The sequence below is a fragment of the Stegostoma tigrinum genome, chromosome 16 (assembly GCF_030684315.1).
Source record: "Stegostoma tigrinum isolate sSteTig4 chromosome 16, sSteTig4.hap1, whole genome shotgun sequence".
Lineage (NCBI taxonomy): Eukaryota > Metazoa > Chordata > Chondrichthyes > Orectolobiformes > Stegostomatidae > Stegostoma > Stegostoma tigrinum.
This window is the reverse complement of record NC_081369.1, coordinates 15,986,847-16,006,967: the sequence shown is the minus strand read 5'-3', so window position 1 is coordinate 16,006,967 and position 20,121 is coordinate 15,986,847. Positions and strand designations below refer to the sequence as shown.

General features: G+C 40.9%; 1 protein-coding gene across 2 annotated transcripts in view; it reads left to right on the top strand.

Annotated features, from left to right (window-relative positions):
- The first annotated feature begins 274 nt into the window (after nt 1-274).
- The window catches only part of psme3ip1 (proteasome activator subunit 3 interacting protein 1), an 84,490-nt gene continuing 64,643 nt past the window's right edge, over nt 275-20,121 (top strand). Inside the window, exons 1-2 of one of the 2 annotated variants that reach the window (XM_059651622.1) lie at nt 344-374; nt 4,023-4,134. The gene's annotated coding sequence lies outside the window, so the exon portion shown is untranslated. Of the gene's footprint in view, nt 375-4,022; nt 4,135-20,121 lie in introns of both variants that reach the window. The other variant, XM_059651623.1, reaches the window with a different exon arrangement.

Here is a 20,121-nt window from a genome sequence, read left to right as displayed (position 1 = left end):
CAACTAAAATATATTGTAACGTAAAAAGGGACGTATAATTCATTTAAATGTTATTACTTTAGAAACAGCAAACCAGCATGCATGTGTAACCATGAATAGAAGTTGTATTATAAATGATAATAAACTATATTCAAAGTAATAAGCAATACTTAATATAAATAGTAGTATAATCAGTACTTAAATTGACATATAACGTTGTTTAAATGTTATTACTTCGAAAACATCACACCAATGTGTAATAATAAATATTTAATTCCTCTGATTGACTGTCAGGAAGGGAAGGTCATGCAGAACAGCTGCTCCCGGAACATTTCGACAGGAATCGGAAGCGGAGGGAAGGTGTTGTGTGGGAGACAAGACGCGGTGTTGGAAAGGTGAGATGGTCTCTGACCGGGTTTCGGGAGCCCGCAGGTTGGGGTTCGGTATTGGTCAGGGCCCCGGGTGGGAAGGGGTCAGTGTAGATCAGGGGCCGGGGAAAGGACATGAGTGTTGATCCAGGCTCTGGGGCGTGACCAGTGTTAATCAGGGCCTTTGGTGGGGAAGGGGGGGTGTGTTTCAGTGTTGTTCAGGGTCGGGGGATGGGGGAGGGTCGGGGGATCGGGAGGGGTCTGTATCATCCAGGTCCTGGGGGTTGCCTGGGGTAAGGTGGGGTGTCATTCTCGGCCAGGTCCAGACAATCCGTGTTGATCAGGGCTGGGGGATGGGGTTCAGTGCTGATCTCTGTCAAGGGAGTGGAGTGAGGGGCTGGGGTTCTTTCTCACTTATTCAGGTCGCTGTGACTTTGTAATAAGGTTTTAATATTGAGGCAGAGGTAGTGAGAGAGCATCATCAGGGTATTTGCTGTCATTGAGTTCAGTGCCTTGTATCCACCAGCAAACATGACAGTCTTGTGTCCCTTATCTCCTGAGCCCGCCCTTTTCCTTCCTGCATTCCCCCCTTCCCATGTGTTCAATGCTGTTACAAAACTTGCATTTACATAGCATCTTTCACAACCCCAGGACATCCTAAAGGGCTTTGGAGAGGAGTCACTGTTGTTAAGGAAATGTGGCTGCTATTTTGAGGACTGCAAATTCTCACAGACAAACAACATGTGACCGGATCATTTGTTGTTTGACTTGGTCAAGGATTAAATATTAATCAGCACACTGCAAAGTTCTCTTTGTAGTCCTTCAGCATGGGTGACAACAAAACCTCAAAATCAGAAGCAGGCCATTCACAAAAGACATTCCTTCATGCGAAGTGTGAAAGTCTTCCATTAAAACGGCAGATTCTGTCATTACAACAATGATGACAATTCAAAAATAGTTTATTGGTTGTAAAGTGCTTGGTCTTGTTTCACGATTTTGAAGTGTGCTATATACATGCAAATTGTTATCACCTGGATGTGACCTCAATTAATGATTTTTACATTTGAAGTCAACAAAAGGTTTCAAGGATATAGAATCAATGTAAATAGATGGAATTAAGATATGGATCAGCCATTATCTCAGTGATGGATACAACAGGCTGGAGCAAATACAGTAGGCTGGAGCATGGAGCGACATACTCCTGTTGCCATGTTCCTACTGTTATCTTTATATGCGAACACAAATAAGACCTCTCTTGGTATGACATTCAGAGTGTCTGATTGGTTCTGGAGCGGAACTGAAGTCAGGATTTTCTGACTTGGAGATAAGAATACTGAACTGAGAAAGATCTGTCCCCAGGCAGGATAAGAGATTTTGAGGATCCTTCTATTTCCTTTTACATGGACAAATAAGTACTGTCTTATTATTCAGTGAAATCAAATTAACTTAAGATATGAATCATCAATCACTTTAGATCATAGATCTTTTCAGGGGAGGACAAACAGAAAAATGGTATTTGTTGCTTTGTTTGAAAAAGTCACATTTACTATCGGGAAAATTGAACATTCTATGTAGAGGAAGATGCAACGAAAGGAGGAGAGAAAAGCACTGGTAGGCATTTTTGATTGTTCTAACAAAAAGCCAACACAACAAGTTCAACAACTTCCTTCTATGCCATTAACTTGAATGAATTTGTTGTCTGCTTTTCGTTTTTTGATGAGGTAACCCAGAGGGTTGATGTGTACTTGGACTTTCAAAAGGCATTTGACAATGTGCCTTTGAAGCTGTGAAATAAAAGGACAATAGCAGCACAAATGCAAAATTGGCTGAGTGACAGGGAGCAAAGAATAGCAGCAAATAGTTTTTATTTGGGCCGTTGTCCAAGGAGTTGGGATCACAGCCACTGCTTTTCTTGATGTATGTTAATGACCTTGATTTGAGTGTGTGGAGCACAGTTTCAGTGTTTGCAGATGACACAATTTGGAATTATTGTGAACTGTGCTGACGATAGTGCTCGACCTCAAAATTCATAGTTTAGTGGAATGGGTGGTTATGTGGCAGATGAAATTTAATGCAGAGTGTGTGAAGTGTTGCATTTTGGTAGCAAGAAGAAGTACAATATCTACGGAAGGGCACAATTCTGAAGAGGTACTCGAGCAGTAGCCCCTGCACAAAATATATGCACAAAAAATTGCTTTATTAACAACACGTGGTACAAGTTCTCTGTACAAGCCTGTTAGAAGAATGACTTTGAAATATCCAGGAACAGAAATTCAAGAAATGAAATGAAATAAAGAAATTTAGCATAAATAAACTGGCATATCAGAATAACAAGGTGTAGAGCTGGATGAACACAGCAGGCCAGGCAGCATCAGAGGAGCAGGAAAGCTGACATCTTCATTTTTGTGAAGAAGACCCTAGACCCAAAACGTCAGCTTTCCTGCTCCTCTGATGCTGCTTAGCCTGCTGTGTTCATCCAGCTCTACACCTTGTTAACTAAGTTTCTCCAGCATCGGCAGTTCCTACTATCTCTGGCATATCAGCATGTTTGGATACCTGCTTCTAGGACCCTATATATATCTCAAGCCACCCTAGGCACTATCATGTCTGGCCACCTACTTCTAACAATATTGTCAAAGGTTTTGATAACCTTGTCAATTTCATTTTGTTTCAGAGATAGCAGGAACCGCAGATGCTGGAGAATCTGAGAGAACAAGGTGTAGAGCTGGATGAACACAGCAGGCCAAGCAGCATCAGAGGAGCAGGAAGGCTGACGTTTCAGACCTAGACCCCTCTTGGTGTAGGCCTGAAACGTCAGCCTTCCTGCTCCTCTGATGCTGCTTGGCCTGTTGTGTTCATCCGGCTCTACATCTTGTTACCTTAAAATTCATTTTGTACTCCCTTTTCGTAGTTCTTTTTAAGTTTGCTGTTTTTTGTATTCATACCTATTGCTAAGATCCATGATTTTTAAAAGTATTTTATAAGCTTTTTCCTTTTAGGATTGTAATTGTTTTAGTTGACACTTTGCAAGTAAAGCTCTTTGCTTAGATATAAATTGGTATCAGATTGCATTTAGATCTATTTGGAACAGCTCCCACTGATATTTTGTCATTTTACCAATTGTCACATTTTCTCACTTTACTGCAGACAACCTTGGTTTTGTAGTTTTAAAGTCAGCCTGCACTAAATCTACAGTCTTAATCTGCTTTTCATTTTTCCCTTTGAAAAGTTGTATTGTACTTGATAATACAACATTATGATAATCATTTGACACATGTTCATACTCTGTTCAGCTGTGAACGAAATGTGCTCTTGTATTGTAGAAAACATATTCGTAAGAAAACATAGTCATGACTCAATCTAACATTTATTTACAGATCCAAATCATGTACCTCTGTTTCAACAAATGTCTCTATATATGGTCAGTTGAAACCCCAATTAATGCCCACAATCTGCATATAATTAAATATGTTGAATATACAATTAACAGTGTTAAACCTAATGAACAGTTTGAGAGAGAATTAATTAACAAAAACATCGCACATTATTGACTTCACAAATTGACTTTAGTTTACCCAATTATATTAGAAAGTAATTTAGAACTTGTAACCAATTGTGACAATTTCCTGATTTTCAATTTGAAATAACATCAAAACTCTGTAACATAATCCATAGATAATGTTGGATGCTGTTTGTTGGATATTGATGTTCTACCTTAGAACGAAGGAGCAACTTTTTCCACATGGGCTTGTGTGTATGGAATGAGTCGCCAGAGGAAGTGGTGGAGGTGGGTACAACAACAACATTTAAAAGGCATCTGGATGGGTGTATGAATCGGAAGGGTTTAGAGGAATACAGGCCAAATACTGGCAAATAGGACTAGATAAATTTAGGATAGCTGGTCAGTATGGGTGGGTTGGATTGAACGGTCTGTTTCTATGCTATAAAATTGTATAATAATGTACAAGCGTAGAATGGGATTTTTTTCTTTGCAGACTCTAGTTATATTATCAGCATAGCTTGTCTTTTGTACAAATGGATCCCTTATCCCAATTGTATGGGAAGAGCAAATTTATAATGCAGACTCAAATCTCTCCATAGGCATTTCACATCATCTTCACTGTTTCCCACTCCAAATTTGGTATCACTAGAAACATTTGCAATTTGACTCTATATTGCAAAATTCAAGTCAGCTTTTTTTTTTCTTATCAAGCATGAGAGTGCCCTTAGCTAGGATAGCATTTATTACCCATCTGTATTTGCCTTTGAGAAGGTTGTGGAGAGCTCCTGCCTTGAACCGCTGAAGTCCTTATTGCATAGGTATGCATGTGCTGTCAGGAAGGAACAAAGAACAAAGAAAATTACAGCACAGGAACAGGCCCTTCGTCCCTCCAAGCCTGCGCCGATCGAGATCCTCTGTCTAACTGTCATCTATTTTCTCAGGGTCTGTGTCCATTTGCTCCCTGCCCATCCATGTACCTGTCCAAATATATCTTAAAAGACACTATCGTGTCTGCGTCTACCACCTCCGCTGGCAACGCGTTCCAGGCACCCACCACCCTCTGTGTAAAGAACTTTCCACGCATATTTCCCTTAAACTTTCCTCCTCTCACTTTGAACTCATGACCCCTAGTAATTGAGTCCCCCAATCTGGGGAAAAAGCTTCTTGCTATCCACCCTGTCTATACCCCTCATGATTTTGTAGACCTCAATCAGGTTCCCCCCTCAATCTCTGTCTTGCTAATGAAAATAATCATAATCTACTCAACCTCTCCTCATAGCTAGCATCCTCCATACCAGGCAACATCCTGGTGAACCTCCTCTGCACCCTCTCCAAAGCATCCACATCTTTTTGGTAATGTGGCGACCAGAACTGTACACAGTACTCCAAATGTGGCCAGGATTTCCACTCTACAGCAGTGAAGAAATGGTGACTTAGTTTCAAATCAGGATGGTGTGTGACTCGGAGGGGAACTTGAAGGTGGTGTTTCTGTGCACCTGCTACTGTTGTGTTTCTAGTTGGACAAGGTGGTGGATTTGGAAAGTGGTGTTGAAGGAACCTTGGAGTGATGTTGCAAGGCATCTTATAGATTATGCAGAATGCTGTCGCTGTTGCTGGTGGTGGAGAGAATGAATGTTGAAAATTGTGATTGGGTGTAAGTTGAGTGGCTTCTTCATCTTGGATGGTATCAAGTTCCTTCAAGCTTTGTTGGAAATACAAAGACAAACGGAGAGTATTCCATCTTACCCTGACTTGTGCCTTATAGATGGTGGACTGATGCCGAGAGTGAGAGTTCAGTTCCTGCACTGGCTGAGGTGACCATGAAGGACTGTCCTTGTCAACCCTTCCCCCTCACCTGAGGCATGGTGACCTTTGGGTTAAATCTCCTCTAGCCATCTGTCTGTCTATAATGAGAGAGCAGTCTATTGTCTGTTAAGACTACGGCAAATTAATGTAAAGGTAGTGGACAGACATTGGGGAGTCAGGAGATGGGTTAGTTAATGCAGAATTGCCACTTCTAATTTGCTGCTGTATAGCCACACTACTTATATGGCTGTTTTAGTTCAGTTTCTGGTCAATGGTACCCCCAGAGATATTGATCGTGGGTTACTCAGTGATGGTAATGCCATTGAATGTCATGGGAAGATGGTTGGATTCTCTCTTGTTGGAAATGGTCTTTGCCTGGCACTTGTGTGACATGAATGTTACTTGCCACTTATTAGCCCAAACCTGGCTACATCTTATTGCTCAGAGATAATGGGAACTGCAGATGCTGGAGAATCCGAGATAACAAAGTGTGAAGCTGGATGAACACAGCAGGCCAAGCAGCATCTTAGGAGCACAAAAGCTGATGTTTCGGGCCTAGACCCTTCATCAGAGAGGGGGATGGGGAGAGGGTTCTGAAATAAATAGGGAGAGAGGGGGAGGCGGACCGAAGATGGATAAAGGAGAGTATAGGTGGGGAGGTCGGGAGGGGATAGGTCAAGGAGGTGGGATGAGGTTAGTAGGTGGGAAATGGAGATGCAGCTTGAGGTGGGAGGAGGGAATAGGTGAGAGGAAGAACAGGTTAGGGACGTGGGGATGAGCTGGGCTGGTTTTGGGATGCAGTGGAGGGGGGGACGAGTTGGGCTGGTTTTGGAAGGGGAGATTTTGAAGCTTGTGAAGCCCACATTGATACCATTGGGCTGCAGGGTTCCCAAGCGGAATAAGAGTTGCTGTTCCTGCAGCCTTCAGGTGGCATCATTGTGGTACTGCAGGAAGCCCAGGATGGACATCCCATCTAAGGAATGGGAGGGGGAGTTAAAATGGTTTGCGACATGGAGGTGCAGTTGTTTATTGCGAACCAAGCAGAAGTGTTCTGCAAAGCGGCCCCCAAGCCTCCGCTTGGTGTCTCCAATGTAGAGGAAGCCACAACGGGTACAGTGGATACAGTATACCACATTGGCAGATGTGCAGGTGAACATCTGCTTGATATGGAAAGTCATCTTGGGGCCTGGGATGTGGGAGAGGGGGGAGGTGAGGGGGCAAGTGTAGCACTTCCTGCGGTTGCAGGGGAAGGTGCCGGGGGTGGCGAGGTTGGAGGTGAGTGTGGAGCGGACAAGGGAGTCCCGGAGAGAGTGGTCTGTCTGGAAGGCAGAAAAGGGTGGGGATGGAAAAATGTCTTTATTGGTGGGGTCGGATTGTAGATGGCGGAAGTGTCGGAGTATGATGCGTTGTATCCGGAGGTTGGTGGGGTGGTATGTGAGGACTAGGGGGATTCTCTTCTGGCGGTTATTGAGGGGGCGGGGCTTGAGGGATATGTTGCGGGAAATGCGGGAGACACAGCCGAGGGCGTTCTCGACCACTGTAGGGGGGAAGTTGTGGCCCTTGAAGAACACGGACATCTGGGATGTGCGGGAGTGAAGTTCCTCATCCTGGGAGCAGATGTGGCGGAGGCGAAGGAATTGGGAATAGGGGATGGAATTTTTGCAGGAGGGTGGGTGGGAGGAGTTGTATTCTAGGTAGCTGTGGGAGTCGGTGGGCTTGAAATGGACATCAATTTCTAGCTGGTTGCCTGAGATGGAGACAGAGAGGTCCAGGAAGGTGAGGGATGTGTTGGAGATGGCCCAGGTGAACTTGAGGTTGGGGTGGAAGGTGTTGGTGAAGTGGATGAACTATTTGAGCTCCTCTTGGGAGCAAGAGGCGGTGCCAATACAGTCATCAATGCCACAGAGGAAGAGGTGGGGTTAGGGGCTCGTGTAGGTGCGGAAGAGGGACTGTTCTGCGTAACCTCCAAAGAGGCCGACATAGCTTGGGCCCATGCGGGTACCCATGGCCACCCCCTTTGTCTGTTGGAAGTGGGAGGAATTGAAAGAGAAGTTGTTGAGGGTGAGGACGAGTTCGGCTAGGCGGATGAGGGTCTCGGTGGAGCGGGACTGGTCGGGCCTGCAGGACAGGGAGAAGCGGACGGCCTTGAGGCCATCTGCATGAGGAATGCAGGTGTATAGGGACTGGATGTCCATGGTGAAAATGAGGTGTGGGGACCAGGGAATGGGAAGTTCTGGAGGATGTGGAGGGCGTGGGTGCCCGCCTGCCTTGGTCGACCCATTGTCTCCGCCTGCTCCTGCTCCACCGAACTCATCTCCACCTAAGATAATAAAATGTGAGGCTGGATGAACACAGCAGGCCAAGCAGCATCTCAGGAGCACAAAAGCTGACGTTTCGGGCCTAGACCCTTCATCAGAGAGGTGATGAAGGGTCTAGGCCCGAAACGTCAGCTTTTGTGCTCCTGAGATGCTGCTTGGCCTGCTGTGTTCATCCAGCCTCACATTTTATTATCTTGGAATCTCCAGCATCTGCAGTTCCCATTATCTCATCTCCACCTATCTGGATTCCATTTTCTCCCCCTTGGTCCAGGAACTCCCCACCTACGTCCGTGACACCACCCACGCCCTTTGGTGATCACCATTGTCTCGTACCCTTAAAAACTAGTTTAAAACAAGAGCATCTACCATCATGTATGCTTCTTTCCTTCAGACAGCTTTTTAAAAACCAGTTGCACACTAGCCCACCTAATCGATAAGCCTCAATTTTATTCACTAGCGTGTAATGTAGTATTTTGTCGAATGATTTCTTAAAATCCATGAATAACATCCATTGATTCTCTTTGGTCCACTTTCTCGGTTACATAATAAAAGAAGTGTATTAGATTAGCTGCATTATATTCTGCACCCTCTCTGTGGTGTCCTTCACAGCATGATGGAAACAAGTTCATCTGTTTACAAGGGGGAGCGTGAAGGGCTTAAAGGGGAACAACGTACGGGTCAATGAGGAAAGAGCAATGGAACGCTATTAATCGGATAGCTCTTTCATAGGGCTAACACATGCTTGATGGGCTGAGTGGCTTCTCCTTCACTGAATCATTTTGTGATTCCATATTCCTGATCTCAAATATTTTATACTTCCATTAACTTTGATGGAATTTCGTAGTTGTTTGGGATTTGAGTTTACCCAGTACAGTATTGAAGACACAATTGCTCTCATACCTTTCTTGATTGTAGGACATCCCAAAGCGCTTGACAGCCAATGCAGTTCTTTTGAAGTGCAGTCAGTATTGTCATGTAAGAATTGGGTCAGCCAGTTTGCACATGAACTCCTACAGCAGCAATTAGGAAACCAAATGCCTTGTTGGCTTGATTGCAAAGCGTTAGAACATAAGAGTAGGCATGACCTTCTGCAACTGTCTAGGCTTTGATGAGACCATGCCTGGAGAACTGTGTGCAATTTCTCTCTCCATATTGTAGGAACAATAAACTTTCATTGGAGGAGCTGCAGTGAGAGTTCACCTGATTGTTTGCTCAGGTGAGTGGGGTTGTCCGTCGAGAGGCTGAGTAAATTGGGCCTGTGCTGTCTGAAACTTTAGTAGAATGAACTGTGTACAGATTGACATGTACAAGGTTCTTCTTGGAGTTATTCAGGGGCAACATTGAGAGGTTGTTTCTCCAGGCTGAAGAAACTCAAATGCAGGAACATAGTGTTTGCGCAGTGGACTTTTGTTTATAACTGAGATAAAGAGAAATGTTTTCTTTCATTGGATTGAGATCTTTTGGAATTCTTTAACTCATTGGATTGTGCATGCTCCATCATTTAAATATTATACAAAGTGTTGATTTATCAGTGATGAGGGGGTAGGAAGAGGACACGTGAATGAAGTTGAGCCAGATATCAGCTGTGACCATAGTGGGGTCAAGTGGCTTTGTGGTCTACTCCTGCTCCTGTTGTGTTCCAAGCAATGTGGTAATGACCACATAATTTGTTTTAATGCCATTTGTTAAGGATTGACAGGGTAACCCCCTTGCTGTTCTTCAAAGCCATTTTTTAAATCTTGGTGATCATACCAAGATGTCAATTTATCAAAGGAAGTGCTGTTCGATGGGATGCTGGTTATGGTAGTGAGCAGCTAAACCATGCACACAATCAAAGTCTTACCCTCAAATGCCAGTTGGGGCAGCACGAGGAAGTGCTAAAGTGTGCCATGGTGTCTATTGGTCAGGATGTTTGTAGTCGTCATCTTGCTCTGACCTCAACTTGACCTCAACTCTATGTGTGCACATTCTGGAGAAGGGCAATGCTGACTTGGTTGTTGTATCAGTTAACCTGCCAACACATTGTTTTCAGCTTGTACTGAGGTCTTTTGGGCAGGCCATAGTTTGCACTTGAAACTAGCCCCTAAGCCCCACTTCAGGAAAACATCAGTTGCCTTCACAATAGGAAGAACTTGGTCTTTGCTATTTGCAGCATAAGATAACAATTATCTGCGTCCATCATCTTCTGACAGGTGCAGCACTTGTATCTGTAACTTATTTAAATTTTACTGCAGCACTATATTCAATTCTGTTACTGCACAATATGTATTCGAATTAGGAGAAACAAGGTTGTATGCTTCAACAGGGAGAAATGTTAAAAAGTGGATCTGCCCCATCATAGTTTATTTCAGGTTTTCGTACTGTACTGCAAACCAATGAGTTAGAGCTATGTTAGATGTGACTTTAACTTGCAGTAATATAGTTCATCCACCAGCTGGTGGTAAATGACTATTTTCTTACAAATACGTTTTACCATGCTTCTCAAATTTTAACTATCCCAACTACCACCAACCACATTTTGCATGTGATTATCTCTATAGTCAAGAGGCGATGGTAGTTGATGAATTTGCCTTTTCTTCTGTGACACTTTTATTTTATTTTATTTGAGAAATAATCAAACAGTATCTGAAATAAAATCCACCATTTGAGGTGAGTCTCCATTCAGTGCTTGGAAAGTTTTTAATGTGGTGGGTTATAACCAAGTTTTTGTGTGTGTTTGGTATATAACACATTTGGCCACTATTGAAAGAGAGCAGATGTGATTGATACTAATTCCAATATTTTTGCTGAGGTGGAAAATAGTTCTTGCGAAATTCAGCTGTAACTCCTCATTCTGTGATATAAGAAATAGAAACAGAAGTCAGCTGTTTGGCCCCTTTAGCCTACTCTGCCATTTTTTAGTTCATGGCTGATCTGAAATCCCTCATGACCACTTTGCCTTTTCCCCATTTCCCTTGTTCCCCAAAGTGATCAAGAATCTGTCTATCTCAGCCTTACATATACATGTACACAAGATTTTGCTCCATTGTGTAAATTAGATCATCAATTAATTGACTTTAAAAATGGAACTATTACCCTCAACTGTTGCGAAAAACTTTTTTTTTCTGGAAAGCATGGTCACAGGACTTGAAACGTCAACTCTGCTTTCTCTCCATAAATGTTGCCGGACCTGCTGAGTCTTTCCAGAAAAGACAGTTTGATCTGTTGAGCTTGTTCTTTTGGAACTCAGCTTATCCCGGCCAGCACCTAACACCTTGAACTCTCATTCAGCTGTAATCCAGCTGAAAGCCCTGTGACTCTTCAGAACTGTTCTGCAGAAGGGTCACAGGACTTGAAATGTTAACTCTGTTTTCTCTTAAGAGATGCTGCCAGACCTGCTGAGTTTCTCCAGCACTATCCCTGTTTGTTTCTGATTTCCAGCATCTGCAGTTTGTTGTTTTATTTAAGCCTATCATTGATATATTCCCAATCCTGATGTTATTACACGTCTGAGGAGCAGGTAGGTCTTGAACCCAGACCTCCCGGCTCAGAAATGGGGATGCAACCACAGTATCACAAGAGCCTATAACAAGATTATTATATACTTCTAGATCTCCCAAGGATTTCCATGTGGCAATTTAAGAGCAAATATATTTTCTAGGTATAACAAGGGTAGAAATTAGAGAACAGTTGGATCAGAAATTAAAGACAATGTACGTTTTTGTCATTTTTAAGTTTGTATCATGAATTCGCTTGATCACAACCATGATGAAAAGCACTTATGTAAACTTGCCATGTTTTAATTACACTGTTTTGTCAGTGGTCATACTATATTGGCTTCACCAAGGCCTGTGTCTTTATGGAAACAGTTTCCATTGATAATCTTCTGTTCACTGAGTTATGGAAGTTATTATTGTAGATTGCACATCACATGATGATAACATCCTTGTTGATTTGTTTGACTTACTGTGAGCTGTGCAGTGATCCATTAGCCGATGTACCTGTTTAGGCATTTTTGTCAAATACACCTTTGCTTAATTATACTTTGTGTCATGTCTGTAGACTTGCAGATTGCATGATTATGCTGTGACTGGATTAGCTGAAACTTCACATTTGATAAATCATAGCTGAATTGGTAGGCAAAACAATCATCATATCCACAGAAAATGTTTAGACAGACTGCAAAACCTTAAACAAAAATTGCATGTATATGTTACAAAATCTACCATTAAAGGATAGAACAAAGGAAACCAAAGAAATTATATTTTTAATGTCAGTCTTCAGTTTCCTGTGAAGTTGAGGAGTTTATGTGAAATATTGTGACCGTTCATATGTTTTTGTGTGACTGGGCAAAAGTTTAGAATTGTTCATGCCCACTGACCCTCTGTTTGCAATGCTGAGTAGTTCAGGAGAAGTCCAACACTTCTGTCTTCATAAATTTCGTTAATTTTGTTTTAAAGAGATTCTTTTAACAATTCAAATCATGCAGCATAGGACTGTCAAAAGTCTGTGGGAAGAGATTCTGGAGAAAACACTTCTGCCCTGGATGTTTCATTGAGAGACAGAGTTTTTTGTATTTTGGTGTATCGTTTCCTGAAGTGAACTTGTGAAATGTTCTTGTAAGTGTGTTAACATAAATTGTACTGGTTATATCAATCAAATTTCACGATGTTCTTTGTTGATTGATAAGAGAGACATGAACTTGAAGTTGTTATTGGTGTACCAGTACGAGAGCTCTGGATAGACAGTCTTTTGATAATGGGTTTAATACAGGAAATTGTACTACAGAAGACCCCTTAAGATTGAAAAGCTAAGGAAGACCTCAGTATTATGGTTGCTGAGTACATGAGTACTGTGATCAGTAGCTGCTCTTCCTAACTTTAAATGACAGTGGTTTTGGTTATTACCTCTCTGTTAAATCATGACCCCACACATTCAATGAGCTTCTCCCTTGGTTTACACAATGATTTGTTCATCAGATTTCATGGATGAGAGACAAGTGGTGAAAGTTCCTTAGTAGATCTCAAGCCAGACAACATAAGTTGCGTTAACAAGGTGTGGAGCTGGATGTACACAGTAGGCCGAGCAGGAAAGCTGACTTTTCGGGCCTAGACCCTTCATCAGAAAAAAAATGATGAAAGGTCTAGGCCCGCAATGTCAGCTTTCCTGCTCCTAAGATGCTGCTTGGCCTGCTGTGTTCATCCAGCTCCACACTTTGTTTTCTCGGATTCTCCAGCATCTGCAGTTCCTATTATCTCCAAATATAAGCTGCCTTGTCTTCTAACTTGTACATGAAATCTAAACATGATCATCAAACAGATTTATCTGCCAACAGGTTAGCACTATACCAAGAGTATGTGGTTATCTGCATAATTTTACTGCAGTAAAGGTGGTTTGTATTGCAACTTGCATAGAGGTGATGTTTCACGAGGAAAGCTGTCAAAACTCGGAGGAATAATCAAGAGATTGTTTCTATCTTTCAAAACCATAGAAAATAGGGACGAGAGCAGGACATTCAGCTCATTAAAGTCCACTGTGCCATTCAACATGATCAGGGCTGATCTTGTATCTAAAAGTCATGGTTCTGCTCTCTTCCCAGACCCTTTGATACATTTAGCCTGTAGAAATCTATTAGTTTCTTTCTTTGAGTATGTTGCTCACCGCAGCCTTATTTGCCAGAAATTTCTGCAGGTTCATTACCCTCTGAAGAAATTCCTCCTCATCTCAGTCTGAAATGGCCTGACTTGTATCCTGAGATTGTGACCCCTTGTTTCTGGAAATATCATCCCTGCATCCAGTTGGCCTAGCCCTTTAGAAATGTATTCTATAAATCAGTGAGATCCCACCTCAGTCTTCTAAATTCCAGTTAATACAAACACAGTTGACCTAATCTCTGTTAAGGGGACAAACCTGCCATCCCTGGAATTTGCCTCATGAACATTAGCTGCACCCTCTCCGTGAAAAATACGATGTTTTTTCTTGAGCAAAGAGACTAAAACTGCTCGCTATTGTCCAGATGTAGATGAAGGCCTTGTACAACAGAAACAAGACTTCTAAGTGTCTGTACTCAAATCTTCTTGCAATGAAGGCCAACATACCATTTGCCTTCCTAACTGTTTGCTACACCTACATGCTTGTTTTTGGTGACAGGTATACGAAAATTCTGATTTCTCAATCTGTTACCATTTAATTAATACCCTGTCATTCTGCTTTTCCTACCAAAGTGGACAACTTCACATTTACCCGCTTTACACTGCAACAGTCTCATGCATTTGCCCACTCACTCAACTTGTCTTAATCAGCTCAAAATCTGATCTAGTATTGCATTGTCAGCAAACTTGGAAATGTTACATTTGAATCCTGGATCTAAATTGTTGATGCATATTGCAAATGTAATAGACTGGTGAGGAAACTGCTGGGAGTAGTCCGATGTGGTGCTGACATTGACATGAATGAGGATAATAGCAGAGTGCAGACACAGAGGTTCATGGAGAAAATTTCAAATTGCAAGCAGTGTTCTGGCCTCTATAATTGACTTTGGGTAAAAAAGTACAAACCGTGAAGAATGTAGTTGTGGCCGTAAGAAAGCTAGAATAGTAGATAATGATCAAAGCCTTAGTCAATCATCTGATGTGCTACAAACATGGAATCCACTGGAATCAAATAAAGTCTGCAACTAGAGACTGATGAAGTAGCAAGCAGAAAATGAGACTGCATACTTTGTTCACTAACGTGTTCAAGCAAAAGACAGAAACCTATCAAGCTAAAATTTGAGCCCAATTTCTTTGAAAAATGTAAATTTTTAAAACCATATTTTGAAGATGAGCTCAAGGTAACAAAATTCTGAATACTGTCAGAAATGGAATTGACAGCTGAATTTTAAAAATGGAAGGATTGCAGATGGTGTAAATCAGAAACAAAAACAGAAGTTGCTGGAAAAGCTCAGCAGGTCTGGCAGCATCTGTGAAGAAAAAAATCAGAGTTAACCTTTCGGGTCTGGTGACCCTGCCTCAGGGTCTGACTTCTCAGTTGTATCTGACTGTTTATGAAGGAGAGGTTTTTAAGGCACATTTTTAGGGAGAGTTGTTGAATTGCCTTTTTGAGGTTTGAATGGTGCCTTTGAAGAAATCCAATTAGTCCAAAATTGTGCTAATATCTCTCAGACTACCCACTGGATCCTTTGAATTTTCCCAGGTCATTACAGTGTCATTTAAATGAACCTATAATTTCTTAATAGTTAAAAATTCATATACCAAAGACGCTTTTTCAGATTTTAAGTTAACAGTATTAGACAAGAGGTTGTGAACCCCGCAGTGTGCTTTTTAATAGTACATTGTACTACATTGATTTTGCTATAAGCTAATTCTATATCTAAACAATGTCTGTCTTGATGATATTTAATTTTGCTCATGAGATTGCTATGATTCAGATTTTCAGTCATTATTACCACTTTGAGGTGAGTACCTCGGAACTATTTGCATGTAGCTAGATAGCTAGGAATTTTTTTCTCCTGATGAGGTAGAAATCTAGTTGTTCACTTGCTATTTAGTTTGCTGGTACAATATAAACATTACTAAATTGCAAAATTGTTGTTCAGCTTTCATTGCTGTTACTGACAGCTTGTGAAAGCAAGAGCTGGTTCTTGGTTTCTTTCCTCTGAAATGACTCTGCTCTAAGAAGTGTGTGATCATTGATATTTCATGATTGTGCTATGTGTAAAATGTCTATGTTACTGTAAATATGGTAGGAATGTAGGTTGCTTCCTCTTTGGTGAAAAGGGAGGAAAGCTATCCAAAAGATTTGTTCCTGATGTTGCTCAGTGTTTCAACAACAGCATTTGGAAGTGCTTCCAGGATGATTTAGTAATTTACAGATCGAGTATAACACATCTTTCGAAAATATGAAATGCTTAAGGATGCGACAGACACAGAAGATTAAATACAGCCAAATATTAGCAATGAATTGAAGAAAAATTAAAGAAAGCGGGGACTCATTAATACATGAATAGCAGCAGATGATTGGGTCTTTTTCAATGTTAAAAATCTCATACAATCTAGAAAATAGAAGCCATTACTTTGATGTTGGGAAGGAAAATATTTAAGCTTATTGTAAAAGAAAATTGAATATTTAATAAGTTTATTGAATTATTCCAGAACGATGATCAAACGGCTGTGTAAGGCCCAGGATCATGAATTTGAAGGCAGGAAAGAGTTGGATGTAAGCTAAAATTACTTGATATCCAGGATGACCCATTTAACAGTAATAAGGATGGATGCGTTTAAAAATGTAACAAATAAACATTAACATGAGTCCGGGGGAGGCACTGTGGCTCAGTGGTTAGCACTGATGCCTCACAGCACCAAGGACTTGGATTCAGCTCCACGCATAGGCGACTGTGTCCGTGTGGAGTTTGCATGTTTTCCCTGTGTCTGCAAAAATTTCCTCTGGCTACAGTTTCCTCCCCCAGTTCAAAGGTTAGTTGGATTGACCGTGCTAAAATTGCCCCATGGGAAATGTCTGGGTGGGATGCCCTTCAGGAGGTTGGTGTGGACTTGATGGACTGAATGGTCTGTTTCTCCACTGGAAGGATTCTATGTTTCTAGATTAAAAAATCTTAATAAATGATTGACTATTGAAGTTATGTCATAGCATCTAACTAGATCTGTTGATATGTTCAACTATTCTATGTATTCATATGTAAAGCTCTGGAACCTATACCTTAAAAAGAGGGTCCAGAAAACATTTTGAAAAGTCCATCAAAATGAGTTCAAGACATTAGCCACTCTTTGAAGTCTATTACTTAATGTAGTTCAACATCGTTCTGCAAAAATGTTGAGTTTTTACTTATTAATGAAATAATTGATAACCTGGATCTGTGCAGGCAAGTGTGCTGCATCGGATTAGAACCGGTAGACCTTTCTATAAACAGAAAGATTAAGGCGCTCAATTCTGATTTAGAGAGAGCTTTATCATTGACATAGTGATACATCAAACTGCTCTGTAAATTGTGACTTAATTCAGGTATCCAAATATATTTAGATGAATCCTGCAACATAGGAAACTGAGGTAAATGGTTTGATTGGATCTGAAGACATAGGATCTGCACGACTGAATGAGCTTGGTGCTGTTTTCCTGACTTGTGTTTTAAAACATAGTCTTTAAATGATGGTGAAGTATTTTGAACTTGGGTGCTCAAAAACTGAATAAATTCTAGCAATAATACTTCCAATCTATGTATTTTGACCCATCAGATCCTCTGGGATCAGTTTTTTTTTATTTTCAAAGAACTTTTTAAATGTGGAGCACTTCGTTTTTTATTATATCTTGGGAACACACGTATAAGAAGATTGTTGCGTTTAAGTAGAAATAAGGGATTCACCATTTGCAGTAATTAGGTGTGATCAGAGGCTGTAGCCCTTTACCTAAAAAGACTCATTTGGATAACTTTTTAATTCAGTTGTTGACTTTTAATGAGAGAAGGCATTGCTGCATTCTGTTTTAATGGTTAAAATTGTTCGCTGAAAATTGATTAAAAAGAGGGTGCACTAGCATTCATTTTAATTAATCATATTGCTATGTATTTGGGCATTGTCAGATACCTATGCACACCTTTTAGAAGTTTGAAATGACGTTTAACAAGTGGAAACTCTGAAAACTATCTGGATACCAAAGTATAGGGTTGGGTGATATTTAAATTGCACAATATTTTTTATTGCCATGATGTTTATTGCTTTTTCAAGTGGAAGAGTGGGTAGGTATGTGGGGGAAAAAAAACACATCATCAGCTCTGTGAATGAGAAGCAATTGTAGACTGCACAGCAGCTTGACTTGATTTCAGACACACGGCCAGAAATTTAAGTGATCCAATGGTGCTTTGAGTTGAATGAGCAGACATCTTCCCTTTTTTTATTGAAGATCTTTTTACAGAAAAGTTGTTATGGTAGTAACATTCTGGAGGAGATGTTATTTTAGAGCTTGTCTGGACTTGTCCTTTGGCACTGTAGAATGAATTGTAAAGAACTTTTCCATCTACCCGTGTTAACTGAAATGCTGAGCATTTTGTTCTAATCATCAATGCCTTCCGAGTTTCACAGTTTGTTTGAGGCAGGAAAATTGAGAAGAGAATTTGCTTCAGTGACTGCTGTCAAGTAGCAGGCATTTTAGAGTAACATTAATGAGAGCTTAGACATGCTTTTGGGGAGTCATGCATGCAATAATATAAAATTATCAAAAGTAAAAAGCGTTTGCAGATACATTTAAACATTTAAAGTTTTTTTTGATAGTATTTCATTTAAGACCTCCCCTTCTTAGTTATTGTTTAAACTATGAATGGCCATTAAATCAGGAAAGATTGTAACCAAGGAACCGAGTGTTAAATCAGAGCCAGTAGTATATTTCAAGAATTCTAGTGTTGGATGGGCTCAGCACTTAGTCAGATGCTGACAATCCCTTTAAAGTGATGAGCTTTGAAGAGCTGAAAGTGACGAAGTCAAGCTCAGTGTTGATTTGGTTCTGAGTGCTCCATAGTTATGAGGTTATGTGACATGGTATCTCAAGGCCACCAAACCACCCTTCTGGAGTAAAAACGGAAAGAACTGTGGATGCTGTAAATCAGAAGTTGCTGCAAAAGTTCAGCAGGTCTGGCAGCATCTGTGGGGAAATAAAACCAGAGTTAACGTTTTGGGTCCAGTGACCGTTCTCAGAATGTTATTTTGTCATTATCAATTCTGAGGAAGGGTCTCTGGACCCAAAACATTAACTCTTCTTTTTTCTTCATAGATGCTGCCAGACTTGCTGAGCTTTTCCAGTGACTTCTGTTTCTTTTAAATCCCCTTTTGAAGTATTGTGTAGGAAAATGCATCCGCCAGCTTGTACACTGCAAGGCCCCACAGGCAGCCATGAGACAAATACCCAGATAGTTTACTTTAAAGATGTTGATTTTGGAACAAACATTGATAAAGAATGGTCAAATTCCCTTCTTTCAGCCTGCAGTCTGTTTTCAGTAGTGCTGTGGGATCGTCTGCATTTACCCGAGGAATTAGACAAAACCTTGAATTAAATCTCAAACAGCCTTCAATGTTACACTAGAATGTCAGTTTACATCACATGCTTAAATCTCTGGACTCTAGCCACAAAATGCTTTTAAACTAACAATGTTTGAAGAAAAGGAGATTCCAGAAATTTTCTGAGATATACGGTCAGTGGTACTGTGTTCAATTGGAATCCTGCTTACTCTTGGGTAGTTACTGGTACCGTTTAATGTGAAGCATTCCCCAATTTCAGTTAACTCAGTCGGCTGAACGGTGGGTTTTCAATGCAGAGTGTTGCCAGTAATGTGTTCTGTTCCAAAGCCAGCTGAGATTACCATGAAGGACTCTCCTCCCTCTTAACCTCTTATCTCACCTGAAATGTGGTGACTCTCTGGTTAACCAATAGCTGGTCGGCTCTTGCTCGCTCGCTCGCTCTTTCATGACGCACACTGGCCTCACTGTCTCATAAGTCTATGGTGACATTACCTTTGCTTTATTGCCCAGTTGCTATCCCTAAATGTGACTTTTATGTCTGTGACATCTTTAACTCCAGCATGATTCTCAAATGGTTCATTCAAGCAAGAATGGAGTAAAAAAGACGTTTGACAGATTGCACAAGTAATGTGGTTTTGGTGCCCTTGGATTTCTTGATGGTGTGAGGAGTTTTAGTGCATGAGTGACATGGAAGCCAGAAAAGTACTTAGTATTCTATATGCAGCCCCTAAAATCTGAAATTTGACCAATCTAGTTTGTTTTAAATCTAATTTAAATTCATCAAAGTAACGTGCAAAATGTGATGATTCTTAACCTTAATACCCATAACAAATTAGGAATTGATAAAAGTAATTGGAATTTTTGTTCCTCTCCATTGAGGCTCAAGTTTTAATTTTGCCTAAATGTCAGCCTGTGCTGCATTAATATTAATTTAGGCTTTAAATTTGTTTAAACTTGCAACACAAATTTCCCTTGGCGATCATTTATTTTGATAATGCAATATGCTTGCATTGTCAATGTCTTCTTCTTTTTATTTCTTTCCTTTAGTACCAAATTATCTTGTCAGGATTTGAACTCTCCCGAGATTGAGTTTTTTCTTTGCTTTCCATCCTCCCTTTTCTCCACATCACCCGCTGTGGGGAGTT